Source organism: Mercurialis annua, linkage group LG3 (genome assembly GCF_937616625.2).
Source record: "Mercurialis annua linkage group LG3, ddMerAnnu1.2, whole genome shotgun sequence".
NCBI classification, from domain to species: Eukaryota; Viridiplantae; Streptophyta; class Magnoliopsida; order Malpighiales; family Euphorbiaceae; genus Mercurialis; species Mercurialis annua.
The window spans coordinates 34254023-34268154 of record NC_065572.1 but is presented as its reverse complement, the minus strand read 5'-3'; positions in this window follow the sequence as shown (position 1 = coordinate 34268154).

Below are 14132 nucleotides of genomic sequence, written 5' to 3'. Positions count from 1 at the left end.
TTCGTAACGTTTGTTAACGTTTGGCTTCAATCACTAAAAAGGTGAAACGTTTGGATTTGTTACGTAACGTTTGTAAACATTTGGCTTAAATCCCTAAAAATGTGGAATGTTTGGATTTGTTTCGTAACGTTTGCAAACGTTTGGTTTTGTTTCATATAAACGTTTGGCTTAAATCGCAAAAATGGAAAAACGTTTGGAGTTGTTTTATAACGTTTGTAAACGTTTGGATTTGTTTCGCAACGTTTTAAACGTTTGGATTTGTTTTGTAACGTTTGTAAAAGTTTGGCTAAAACCGCTAAAATCGCTAAAAATGTGAAATGTTTTATTTTGTTTCGTAGCGTTTGTAAACATTTGGCTTAAATTGCTAAAAAGTTTAAATGTATGGATTTGTTTCGTAACGTTTGTTAACGTATGGCTTAAATCACTGAAAAGGTGAAACATTTGGTTTTATTTCGTAACGTTTGTAAACGTTTGGCTTAAATCACTCCAAAAGGTGAGACGTTTGGTTTTATTTCGTAACGTTTTTAAACGTTTAGATTTGTTTCGTAATGTTTGTTTCGTAACGTTTGTAAACGTTTGGCTTAAATCGCTAAAAAGGGGAAACGTTTGAATTTGCTTCGTAACATTTTAAACGTTGGATTTGTTTCTAAACGTTTGGATTTGTTTCGTAATATTTGTAAACGTTTGGCTTCAATCACTAAAAAGGTGAAACATTTTGATTTGTTTCGTAACTTTTGTAAAAGTTTTGCTTAGTTTGCTAAAAAGGTGAAACGCTTGGAAATGTTTCGTAACGTTTGTAAACATTTGGCTTAAATTTCTAAAAAGGTGAAACATTTGGATTTGTTTCATAACCTTTGTAAAGGTTTGGCTTAAATTGCTAAAAGGGTGAAACATTTGGATTTGTTTTGTAACGTTTGTAAACGTTTGGCTTAAATAGCTAAAAAGGGGAAACGTTTGGATTTGTTTCATAACGTTTGTAAATGTTTGGCTTAAATTGCTTAAAAGGTGAAACGCTTGGATTTTTTCATAACGTTTGTAAACGTTTGGCTTAAATTGCTAAAAAGGTGAAAGGCTTGGTTTTGTTTCGTAACGTTTGTAAACATTTAGCTTAAATAGCTAAAAATGTGAAACGTTTGGATTTGTTTCGTAATGTTTTAAACGTTTGGCTTTGTTTCGTAATGTTTGAAAACTTTTTGCTTATATCGCTACAAAGGTGAAACATTTGTATTTGTTTCGTTATGTTTGTAAACGGTTGACTTCTATCGCTAAAAAGGTGAAACGTTTGCATTTGTTGTGTAACGTTGGTAAACGTTTGACTTAAATCGCTAAAAAAGGTGAAACGTTTGGATTTGTTTCGTAACGTTTGTAAACGTTTCGCTTAAATCGCTAAAAAGGTGAAACGTTTGGATTTGTTTCGTAACATTTGTAAACGTTTGGCTTAAATCGCTAAAAAGGTGAAACGGTTGGATGTGTTTCGTAACGTTTGTAAACGTTTGGCTTAAATTGCTAAAAAGGTGAAACTCTTGGATGTGTTTCGTATCGTTTGTAAACGTTTGGCTTAAATTGCTAAAAAGGGGAAACGCTTGGATTTGTTTCGTAACGTTTGTAAACGTTTGGCTTATATTGCTAAAAAGGGGAAACGTTTGGTTTTGTTTCGTAGCGTTTGTAAACATTTGCCTTATATCGCTAAAAAGGTGAAACGTTTGGATATTTTTTGTAACGTTTGCAAACGTTTGGCTTAAATCGCTGAAAATGGGAAACATTTGGATTTGTTTCGTAAAGTTTGTAAATGTTTGGCTTCGATTGCTAAAAAGGTGAAACGTTTGGATTTATTTTGTAACGTTTCTAAACGTTTGGCTTAAATTGCTAAAAAGGGGAAACGTTTGGATTTGTTTCGTAACGTTTGTAAACGTTTGTCTTATATCGCTAAAAAGGTGAAACGTTTTGATTTGTTTCGTAACGTTTGTAAACGTTTTGCTTAAATTTCTAAAAAGGTGAAAAGCTTGAAAGTGTTACGTAACGTTTGTAAATGTTTGGCTTAAATTGCTAAAAAGGTGAAACGCTTGGATTTGTTGCGTAACGTTTGTAAACGTTTGGCTTAAATTGCTAAAAAGGGGAAACGCTTGGTTTTGTTTCGTAACATTTGTAAACGTTTGGCTTAAATCGCTAAAAGTGTGAAACTGTCACGACCCATTTTCACGAATCGTGACCGGCGCTAGGGTATTGGTATGGTTGTACCAAAACACGTAGCTAACCTTGCAGATAGCCAACTTATAGCATTTAAAACAATGTACCTGCAGAAAACCACATGCTCGGGGGCAACCGAGACTTTAGCCTAGTCTAGCAGTACAATATAAACAACTTGTATTTAAAGTACGCTTATCTCAAAATAATTTCTATCAGCATGGCAATAGATAAAATACCATAAACGTTGTAATCATGCCAAAGCTGATAAAATAATAGTTGGACCAATCCAACAAACAATAGTCTAAAATATAAATAAAAGACTAAGACATGAATAAACAGATACTACTACTGCAGTCTAAGAGTTTGAAACAGTTCGACTCTTTTATTCTAAAAATAAAATAAAAACCTCCGAAAATGAAGAAACGGAAATCGACCAATGCTCAAATCATAAACCTAGAAAATTTGAGAAAAGAACGGGGTCAGATTTACTGAGTAGAGTTTATATAACCATTTACATTTATTAAGTTAAAAAGCTTTAAAACGTTTAATAAAACATTTTCATTATGGATTATGAATGAAACCCTGAACCACAATTCTAAATCCGCTGTCGTGTCGGTGAGACGTATCTCAATAATTGATCCCCGACTATCACTGTAATATCCCGTATTTTTAAATTTTTTTTTAAATTTAAATTCCGTCAAGTTTTAAGTAATTTATTATTATTATTATTATTAAATTAAATATGTTAAGTATTTATTTTGTTTATAAAAAAATATATATAAGTAATATATAATTCATGCAAAATGAATGCAAAGTGATTTGGCCCATTTGTTTTGTATATTAACCTTCCACGTGAATATGGCCCATTGCTTTGTCTTGTTTCTATCATAAAAGGCCCATGTTAGAATTATAGAAAATCTAATACACTTTTTTATTTAAGATTACTGCAGAGTCTTCTTCTTCGTTTATATGCCCCTGTTTCATAACTTTTTGTAAACCTATTTTCTTTCTTTCCTTTCTTAAATAAAACCCTAGCCGTCAAACACTCTAAACCCATCTGAGACATATCATTCTTCGCTCCATTCGTTCAATCCGCTTTATTCTGAGATTTCTTGTGACGGTTCCTCATTATTCTTCGTTCTCTATATTCGTTACGTTTCGAAATCGATAAAGGTACGTAAAGATTACTCCGTTTATCGCCGTTCGTTTCACCATATTCTCGTTAGTTTACTGCCATCTCTTTTGGTACTAAATGCTATTGTTCTTATGAAAAATTGATTAGTGATTAGTTGTTGTTGAGGTCGTTATAGTTATCTAGGGTACGTGAATGAATTGGTTTGAATTCGACGGTTTGTCGACGTTCTTCATGGCATGACAGTTTCTACATGTTATGTTTCTTATTTCCTCCTGAGATTATATGATCTTCATGGAGTTGCTAGTTTAATATGGTTTAAAGATTGTAAGACCTATGCGTGGATCTTAGTGTGCTTCTATGTTGTTATCATTGTCTAATCTTTTTATGTTAGTTAGGGAATGTTAAATTGGAAATCGTTCATGGTGTTTTAATGGCAGGGACTTGAGTTATGATTTTGATTTAAAAGGATGGTTAAATGTCATGTGTAATCACCAAGTTATTTTATTGAAATCAATTGAATCCTTTAAGTTAGTTTTACCTATCGAATTCGGTTTGATAATAACTTAAACTCGTTTAATTTTAAATAGAAAATTTGGATACGTTAAATAATTTTATAACTTAGATTAATATAATTACCGGATAATTATATTTAATTCTAATTGAAATATCAATTTGGTTAAATTACAATTTAACCCCTAAAAGTTTCTAAAAAACTTATTTAAGTTATGTTTTATCTTTTGGACTTCTAATTGATTGATAATTTAGTAAATTGAGATTGGGTATTAATTTTGACTATGATTATCAAATTTGGCTAAATTACAGTTTAGTCCCTGAACTTTTATAAACTTAAAATGGTTAAGTTTTGGGTTGTAACTTAGGTTATTTAATTTGCAAGATATTGAATTCTACTTTAAAATGGATAATTATTTTATTGAATTATTTTAATTTATAAACTTGGGTTTATAAATTTAATAAGTTATGTTTGGGTTAGACTGTGGTCGCCCGACAAGTGGGAAGAAGCTTGATAGTTTTTAATAACTCGGCTGACTCACTGATATGGATTTTAACTTGGGTTTATTTAAACTATTTTACGATTCACTCTAAATATATTTATATGATTTGTACTCTATAACTTGGGTTATATTTGTAATGCATTTAATATAAGTATTTATTAAATGTGGCTTGGTATTGTGTTGTGCTAGTCCTATATGGTGTCTAGTACTCTTTAAAGTTAGGGTCTGATTTTAATTATGATTTTATTATTTTATTTAGACCCGTCGACTGTTCGTACTTCAGAGGCGAACCAGAGTTAGGTGCTTGTCAGGATCACGTGGATTTGGCAAGCAGTGAGTTTATATCTCTATTTACCTCTTTATTAAGAAAATATTATATTTTGTATATGTATATGTATAAACAGCTTTTGAACTGTTTTTCGGCATTGTGGATTTGATTTGGAACGTGCTACTCGATGGGCATCATCGGGACTGCGTGCGCACCGGTAATGATTATGGTATTGAGGTAGGTTTGAGATATGTCTCACCTTAGTGAGGGAACCGGTGGAAGATACGTCTCATGGGCTCACTATTTATTAAGTGATAGTCGGGGATCGGTTATTGAGATACGTCTCACCGACACAACAATGGATTTAGAATTGTGCTTTAGGGTTTCATTGATAATCCATAATGAAAATGTTTTATTAAACGTTTTAAAGGTTTTTAACTTAATAAATGTAAATGGTTTTATAAACTCTACTCAGTAAATCTGACCCCATTGTTTTCCCAAATTTTTCAGGTTTATGATTTGAGCATTGGTCGATCTCCGTTTCTTCATTCTCGGAGGTTCTTTATTTTATTTTCAGAATAAAAGAGTCGAACTGTTTTAAACTCTTAGACCGCAGTAGTAGTATCAGATTATTTATGTTTTAGTCTTATACTATATTTTCAGACTGTTGTTTGTTGGTAATTACTTTATCGCTTTTGGCATGATTACAGTGTTTATGGTATTTATATTATATTGCCACACTGTTAGAGTTATAATTTGTGATAAGCATACTTTGAATATATGTTGCTTATTGTACTGCTAGACTAGGCTGAAGTCTCGGTTGCCCCCGAGCATGTGGTTTTCTGCAGGTACACTGTTTTAACTGTTTAAGTTGGTTATCCGCAAGGCTTGCTACGGGTTTTGGTACAACCATACCCATACCCTAGCGCCGGTCACGATTCATGAAAATGGGTCGTCACAAACTTGGTATTAGAGCTTTGGTTTCAAACCAAGGCCTTTTAAATGTTAAGTGTTTACTTTGTTTGGCATGTTAAGTGGTTAACTTGTCCTAGGAACTACTGCAGAATTAGGATTCGAGTCTTGTCTTTGAAACGTCATCTTTTGTTTTCAAAACTTTCTGCCTACTCCTATAGGAATGTCGTGAGTCAGTCATGAGAATTTATTTGCTTATTGCTTTTTATATGTTGTTTTCACTTGGGTGATTACTTGTTGGCTGATTCTCCAAGTTGTGTTTATTTGGTTAAATTTTGTTGTATTGAGAAATTTTGTTTCATTCTTAGGAATGAATACTCGTACTCGTGCTGCGGCTCAGCAAAATGTTGAGGCTGATGACGCGATCTCTATGGAGGTGGACCAGAATGAACCAGAGGTTCAAGCTGGTAGAGGACTAGCAGGCAGAGGCCCAGCTGGTCAGGGTCGAGCTGGTCGAGTACGAGATGGCCGAGGTCAAGCTGGCAGAGGCAGAGGCAGAGGCGTAGGACGTGGTGCTGCAGGGGGTGCTCAAGCACCAGGTGTGGCACAGCCTCAGTTGGACGATTTTGACTTCAACACATTTTTGGCTGGAGTTGCTGCTTTACAACTCAACCAGGTTCAGCTGCAAGCGGGTCAGGTCGCTATGCAGGATCAGTCTGCGGTTTTGGGTCAGATAGTTCAGCAGCAGCAACCACGGGCTGGTAGTGCAGCAGTTGGTGGTGTCGGAACCACTGACAGGGATTTTGTTCTGGCTTACATGAGGCTGAAGCCAACTGAGTTTGACGGTTCGGGAGACGCGCTGGATTTTCTCGAGGAGGTTGAGCAGAATGCTCGGCGACTACAGGCTACTGAACGTTAGACCGTCGTTCTAGTCGAGATGTCCATGAAGGGTTCAGCTGGGGACTGGTTTCGTAGCTCTATTCATGTTGACATGGCTACCATCTCTTGGGCTCAGTTTGTGGCGAGATTCAGAGCTTTCTTCTTGCCGTTTTCAGTGACAGAGGGTCACAGAGACAGGTTGCTTACGCTTACTAGGGATGATAGGTCAGTATCTGAGTACACGACAGAGTTCGTGAGGTTGGGTCGGTTCGCTCCAGACTTGCAGGCAGATCAGCAAAGGGTGAACGACGGATACATAAAAGGCTTAGGGCGCGATTTTATGAGTTTGCTGACTGAGACACGCAGAGACTTTACAGACGTAGTGGACAGTGCTCGGCGTATGGAGAGGTCGTTATTGCAGTTTGGGGATATTCCTGGTTCTTCTCAGACTAAGAAGTCTTCTGGCCCTGGACAGCGGAGTGGTGGTGGTAGCTACCAATCGACACCTTCTCGGTACGAGAACAAGAAGAGGGGTGTCAAGAAGAGTTATCAGCCGTACACCTACAGTTCAGGCAACAGCGATAGCAGCCGCAGCTTTGGGCGCGGTAACAGTGGAGGTGCTAGTTTTCCTTTCTGCCGGAATTGCAGACGTCGACATCCAGGCGAGTGTCGTTTAGCACCAGGGGGTTGTTTTACTTGTGGCCAGCCGGGTCACTTTTCCAGAGAGTGCCAAGCATCTGGGCAGTAGATGTCGGCAGCTAGTGTCGCTCAGCCATTCTATCAGAGTTAGAGACCAGCGTTCTCTGCACCAGCAGGGTTTTCTCAACCTGCCGCTTCTTTTGGTGGCCAACGAGGCCGTGGTTCTGGAGGGCGTGGTTTTGGAGGCCGTGGCAACGGTGGCAGAGGTTCTAGCAGCTATGGTACTAGACAGAGTTCTCAACAGCAGAGTCAGGGTGAGGCTAGAGTTTTTGCCTTGACTACTCAGGATGCTCTCGCATCTAACACAGTGGTGCAAGGTACTATTCAGATTGCCTTTGTAGATTCTTTAGTTTTATTTAATGCGGGTGCAACCCATTCTTTTGTGTCAACGTGTTTCGCTGCTAAGTTGGGTGTAACACCAACAAGTCTGTGTGAACCTTTATCTTTTTCAACTCCTTTGTCTGACTGTGTGGTGGTGGACGTTGTGTATCCATCGTGTTCCGTGGTTATCCATGGAAGAGACTTGCGTGCTGATTTGATTGTTTTAGATGTACTTTCATTTGACGTGATTTTGGGGATGGATTGGGTGGCACGCCATTATGCTTCGATCGACTGTCGAGGGAAGTCGGTTGAGTTTCGGATTCCAGGTGATCTACCCTTTTCTTTTTAAGGGGAAAAGGCGGAGACACCGAAGAATCTCATTTCTGCGATCAAGGCAAAGCGGATGATGAGTAAGGGTTGTCAAGCTTTCTTAGCTGTGGTTCGAGACATGGATGCTGAGGTGGGCAGTATGAACACTGTCCCTATAGCGAATGAGTTCACTGACGTTTTTCCAGAGGAGTTGCCTGGATTACCACCTGATCGGAATATCGAGTTCTGCATTGACGTTGTTCCTGGAACTGGTCCGATTTCGATACCGCCGTATCAGATGGCTCCTGCTGAGCTGAAGGAGTTGAAGGAGCAGTTACAAGAATTTTTGGTCAGTGGCTTCATCAGACCGAGTACTTCTCCGTGGGGTGCTCCAGTTATGTTTGTTAAGAAGAAAGATGGTTCCTTTTGGCTTTGTATCGATTACAGGCAGTTGAATAAGACTACCATCAAGAACAGATATCCTCTTCCTCGCATTGACGACCTGTTTGATCAGTTGCAAGGTGCGAAGTGCTTTTCCAAGATTGACTTGAGATCCGGGTATCATCAACTTCGGATTCAGGATGTCGATGTACCTAAGACTGCTTTCAGAACGCATTATGGGCATTTTGAGTTTTTGGTCATGTCGTTTGGGTTGAGTAACGCACCAGCAGCGTTTATGGACATGATGAATCGAGTTTTCAAGCCCTTTTTAGATCAGTTTGTCATCGTCTTCATTGATGACATTCTGATTTATTCTCGGAGTGAGGAAGAGCATGCTTATCACTTGAGGACTATACTACAGACTTTGCGAGAACATCAGTTGTATGCTAAGTTGTCAAAGTGCGAGTTTTTGCTGGAACATGTTACCTTCTTAGGACACGTGGTGTCGAAGGATGGGATCAAGGTTGATCCGAAGAAGATTGAGGCAGTTATGGATTGGCAAAGGCCAAGGTCAGTTACCGAGATCAGGAGTTTTCTTGGGTTAGCTGGCTACTACCGTCGGTTCATGCAGGATTTCTCTCGGATATCTGCACCTTTGACTAAACTGACACAAAAGGGTGTTAAGTTTGAGTGGACCGACAAGTGTGAGGCATGTTTCGAGAAGCTGAAGGAGATTCTGACTACAACTCCTGTTTTGGCGTTACCTTCTGGCATTGAGGGTTTTACTGTGTACTGCGATGCTTCTCGGATGGGCTTAGGTTGCATGTTGATGCAACATGGACAGGTGATCGCCTATGCTTCTCGTCAGCTGAAGAAGCATGAGGTGAATTACCCTACTCATGACTTGGAGTTAGCTACTGTGGTTTTTGCTCTGAAGATCTGGAGGCACTACTTCTACGGTGCGACTTGCGAGATCTTCACTGATCATAAGAGTCTGAAGTATATCTTTGATCAGCGAAAGTAGAATCTGAGACAGAGGAGGTGGCTAGAGTTGCTGAAAGAGTACGACTGTACTATTTAGTACCATCCTGGTAAGGCTAATGTGGTAGCCGATGCATTGAGTCGCAAGTCTTCGGGCAGTCTGGCCCATATTTCTGAGGTTGGGCGTAGACCCATGGTTCGAGAGTGGCATGGTTTGATAGCTTCGGGCTACGGTTTTCAGTTTCTCAGAATGGTATTTTGTTGGCACAACTGCAGGTGCAGCCGGTTTTGATTGATAGGATTAAAGCTTTACAAGCCGAGGATCCACAATTGAAACGGATTATAGATGAGATCCATCTGGATGGGAATTCCGAGTTTGTTTTTGTTGACGGAGTTCTCAGGTTTTGTTCTAGACTGTGCGTTCTGGATTCGGATGGTTTGAGAGATCAGATTCTGGAGGAAGTGCATAGATCAGCTTACAGTGTTCATCCGGGATCTACCAAGATGTACCATGACCTCAATGGTGCGTATTGGTGGAGCGGAATGAAGAAGGATGTTGCAGAGTACGTTTCCAAGTGTCTGACTTTCCAGCAGGTGAAGCTGGAACATCAGAGACCCTTTGGCTCTCTGCAGCCACTACCTATTCCAGAGCGGAAGTGGGAGCGGATTGCCATGGACTTTGTTGTTGGTTTACCACGTACTCGACAGGGGTACGATTCCATCTGGGTGATAGTTGATCGTATGACTAAGTCAGCTCATTTCCTTCCGATCAAAGTTTCATATCCTGCTTCGAAGTTGGCTCAGTTGTACATCGACAGGATTGTCAGTTTGCATGGTGTACCGGTTTCGATTGTTTCAGACAGAGGTTCTGTTTTCACTTCGAGCATCTGGAAAGCGTTACATGAGTCTTTGGGTTCTCGATTGGACTTCAGTACAGCTTTTCATCCTCAGACTAATGGTCAGTCTGAGAGAACTATTCAGACTGTAATATCAAGGGAATTTTTAAAAATTTTATCATTAAGTTGCGGAAATAATTTGAGTCGTTCTCGGTATTTTAGATCGTTTGGTTTACGTATAGGGTTTTAATTGGGTTTGATTTTAGCCCTATATAGGTTTGGTTGGCCCATGGGGTTTTGGCCCATGGGCCAAACCAAATTTCTTTCGGCCCAAACACAGGTCTCGAACGAGACCTGTGCCATTTGAGGCCAGTCTCGTTCGAGAATTCCATTCTCGAACGAGACCCTAGCTGAATTCAGCTAGTCTCTTTCGAGAATGGCAATTCTCGAACGAGAATTGGCCTAAATCTGCTGGTCTCGTTCGAGACCAGTCCTAGCCTTGCGGGGGGGGACTTTCGTCAATCGTTTCTAACCTAATCGACCTACTTAAATACGAAATTTTCTACCCTAACTCATTCTCCACACTACAAGCAAACCCTAGCCACCTTTAACATCTGTTTTTACTGATAAACGACGCTGAAATCATCCGTCAAAGTTGTTGTCCCGGTAAGTCTCTTCGTTCATCAGATTTCAGTTTTTGGTTTTGAACGGCATTCCGTATTTTTGATCGTTCTCTCTCGTTTCTAGATCGAAATTGGTTTCGTTTGATCCCGTGGATTCTAGACTCGAGTATCTCCGATTCCCCACCTCGTTTTCGTGGAACGGTACGCTATCGATCTCGTTTCAATCGACGTACGGTTTCCGTTTTAAGTTTGATAAACTTGTTTCTTGTAGAATTTGGTTTCTGCCGAATTCTTTTCAAGAGTCTTGGCCATGATTTTATTGATTCATGTTTATGAAACTCTTAGTAGGTTAGTTGTAAATCGTTTTAGCTTTCGTTTTGTGTTTGTTCCATCGACAATGGATGTCTCGGTTGAGTTTTGATTGAGTATTTCGGAATTGTCCTTGCTTGTGAGTTTTTCGAATTAATCACTACGGATTTTTCTTTTTAAGATGTTGGGTTATTGATTTTGATGGATGATGTGTTTATAATATGAAGTCTTAAGGGTTTGAAGATTAAAAATCAAGATCAGTAGCTTAAAAAAATGGCGAAATGAATATTTCAAGGTTGGCGGGTCTGTTGATTTGTTTGAATTAAGAGGATGGTCAAATGGCCATATTAGTCATGTATTTGTTTTGATTAAATCAAAGAAATCCCTTAGGTTAAAATTATGCCAATCATTTGATAATAAATAGGATTTTGATTTGATTTTTAATTAACAAATTATAAATGATAGTTATTATAAATTAAGCTAATATAATTACTCGGGTAATTATATTAAATTTCGAATTTCGATTATGTATAAATTGGCTAAATTACAATTTAGCCCCTAAACGTTTTAATAACTTATTTAAGTAGGATTTTGATTAACAACTTTGTATTTTGTATTAATTATAAACAAAAGTAATTAATTTGATTTTAAATATCAAATTGGCTAAAGTACAATTTAGTTCTTAATTGGCAAAAGTACAATTTAGTCCTTAATTGGCAAAAGTACAGTTTAGTCCCTAATTGGCTAAAGTACAGTTTAGCCCCTAAAATTTTATAAACTTAAAATGATTAGATTTTTGGGTTATAGCTTGGTTTACTTGAAATTGAAGTTATTGAGTTCCGCTTTTAAAATGGATGTTATTTTATCGAATTATTTTATAAATATAAACTCGGGTTTATATTTGATAAACGTTTTGAGTCGGGTTAGACTTGGGTCACCCGACAAGTGAGGTTAGCTTAGTAGTTATTGGTAACTCGGCTAACCCACTATTTGGAAATTAATTATTATTTAAAGATTATTAAATAATATTTTTAAATTGGATTTTAAGCGAGAACTCAATAGACTTGTATTAATTCTACATTGTTACCTTTTGGGTATTTTTGTGTTGTTCTGGATTATTTAATTCCGACGTGTTAATTGTGCTAGTCCTATGTGGTGTCTAGTACTCTCTAGAGTTAAAGTCAGTTTTTAATAATTATTTTATTTGTCTAGACCAGTCTATTGTTCGTGCTCCAGAGGCGAACCAGGATTAGTTGCTTGCCGGTTATCACGTGGATTAGCAAGCAGTGAGTTTGTACTTACTATTTACCGCTTTATTAAGTAAATTGTTATTTTATTATTAAATATATATACTGTATGTATATTTCGAACTGTTTTTATATTATGACTTTTAGTTGGAACATGCTACCTAATGGGCATCATTAGGACTGCGTGCGCACCGGTATTGATCCGGGTAAGTTATATATGGAAATGTGGTAACTCGGTGTGAGCATAGCTCTCGGGACCAAATAGAGTAACTCGGTGTACCACAGCTCTCGGGACTCTGGATATGGTAAAGTGTGGTCAGTGGTAACTCGGTGTAGCTCAGCTCTCGTGACCAGACCTATTGGATTATGTTTATATTTGGAATTGTGGATTAGGGTTCCAACTATTATTCGTAATATCGTTATTAAATGTTTTAAACGGTTTTAAAGGTTTTCCACTTAATAAATGTAGATAGTGGTATAAACTCATCTCAGTATATCTGACCCCGTTATTTTCCCAATTTTTCCCAGGGTTATTATCTGAGAGAGTCTGGTGATCTCCGCATTTACTTTTCTTCGGAGGTTCCCTTTATTTTTGATAAACTGTAAAACTGTTTTATTCTTAGACCGCAATAGTTGACTAGACGTCTTTATTTTATTTTAGTTGTTATCGGATTGGTCCGACTGGATTATTATTGCTTTGGCATGTTATATTATTATTCAGAATTATTATGTTAAGCCGAATTAAGACTATTATTGGAAAGCATGTTATTTTAATTGCTGAATATTATAACTGCTAGATTTAGGCTGAAGTCTCGGTTGCCCCCCGAGCATTGGTTTTCTGCAGGTTTATGAATTTTCATGTTAATTGAAAGGTTAGCTACGGGTTTTGGTACTACATTACCCATACCCTAGCGCCGGTCGCGATTCATGAAAATGGGTCGTGATAAGACATTGGAGGATATGCTCAGGATGTGCATTCTTGATTTTCAGGGTAGCTAGGATACTCATTTGCCTTTGATTGAGTTTTCCTACAACAACAGTTACCATGCGAGCATTGAGATGGCACCTTATGAGGCTTTGTAGGGACGCAAGTGTCGATCTCCTATCTGCTGGGAAGAGGTCGGCGAGCGGAAGTTGTCTGGTGCTAAGATTATTCAGATTACCTTAGAGAAGGTACCGTTGATAAAACGAAGGTTGGAGACAGATTTTAGTCGGCATAAGAGTTATGCTGATCCGAACAGAAAAGACATCGAGTTTTAGGTGGGAGACTTTTTGTTTCTTTGGGTTTCGCCTATGAAAGGCGTGGTTCGTTTTGGTGTCAAGGGGAAGTTGGCACCGAGGTACGTTGGTCCTTATGAGATTTCAGAGAGGATTGGAGCTGTGGCTTATCGTCTGGTTCTGCCGCCAGACATGTCTTTGGTACATCCTGTATTTCATGTTTCTATGTTGAGGAAGTGCATCTCAGATCCTTCACATGTGATTGTGCCTCTGAGCGTTGAGATTGACCAGGAGCTGTCCTATGAGGAACAGCCAGTTGAGATTTTTGATACGCAAGTGCGTAAGTTACGGAACAAGGAGATTCTGATGGTCAAAGTTCTGTGGCGAAATCATTCTGTTGAGGAGTGCACTTGGGAGACGGAGTCCGATATGCGGAAACGTTATCCTTTCCTCTTTTCTTAAGGTACGTGCACTACAAAAAATTTGGCTTCTTGTGACAAAAAAATATGTGACAAACTATATTTTGTCATAATAAATAGGTTAGTTGTGACAAAAAAAATTATTTTGTCACAATGAGAGTTCAATGAAATGATATTGCGACAAATACATATTGTGTCAACCATTTTTGTCACTATAAAAAATAATTATGTTTGTTGTGACTAACTATTTTGACAAAAACATGTTTTGTCGCCGTAATTTAAAATATTTTTATTATGACAAAATTATTCTTATCATAATATTTAAAAAAGTTGTGACAAATTTTATTTTGCAGCAATTAGATATATTTTGTCACTATAAAATTTAATTACGTTTG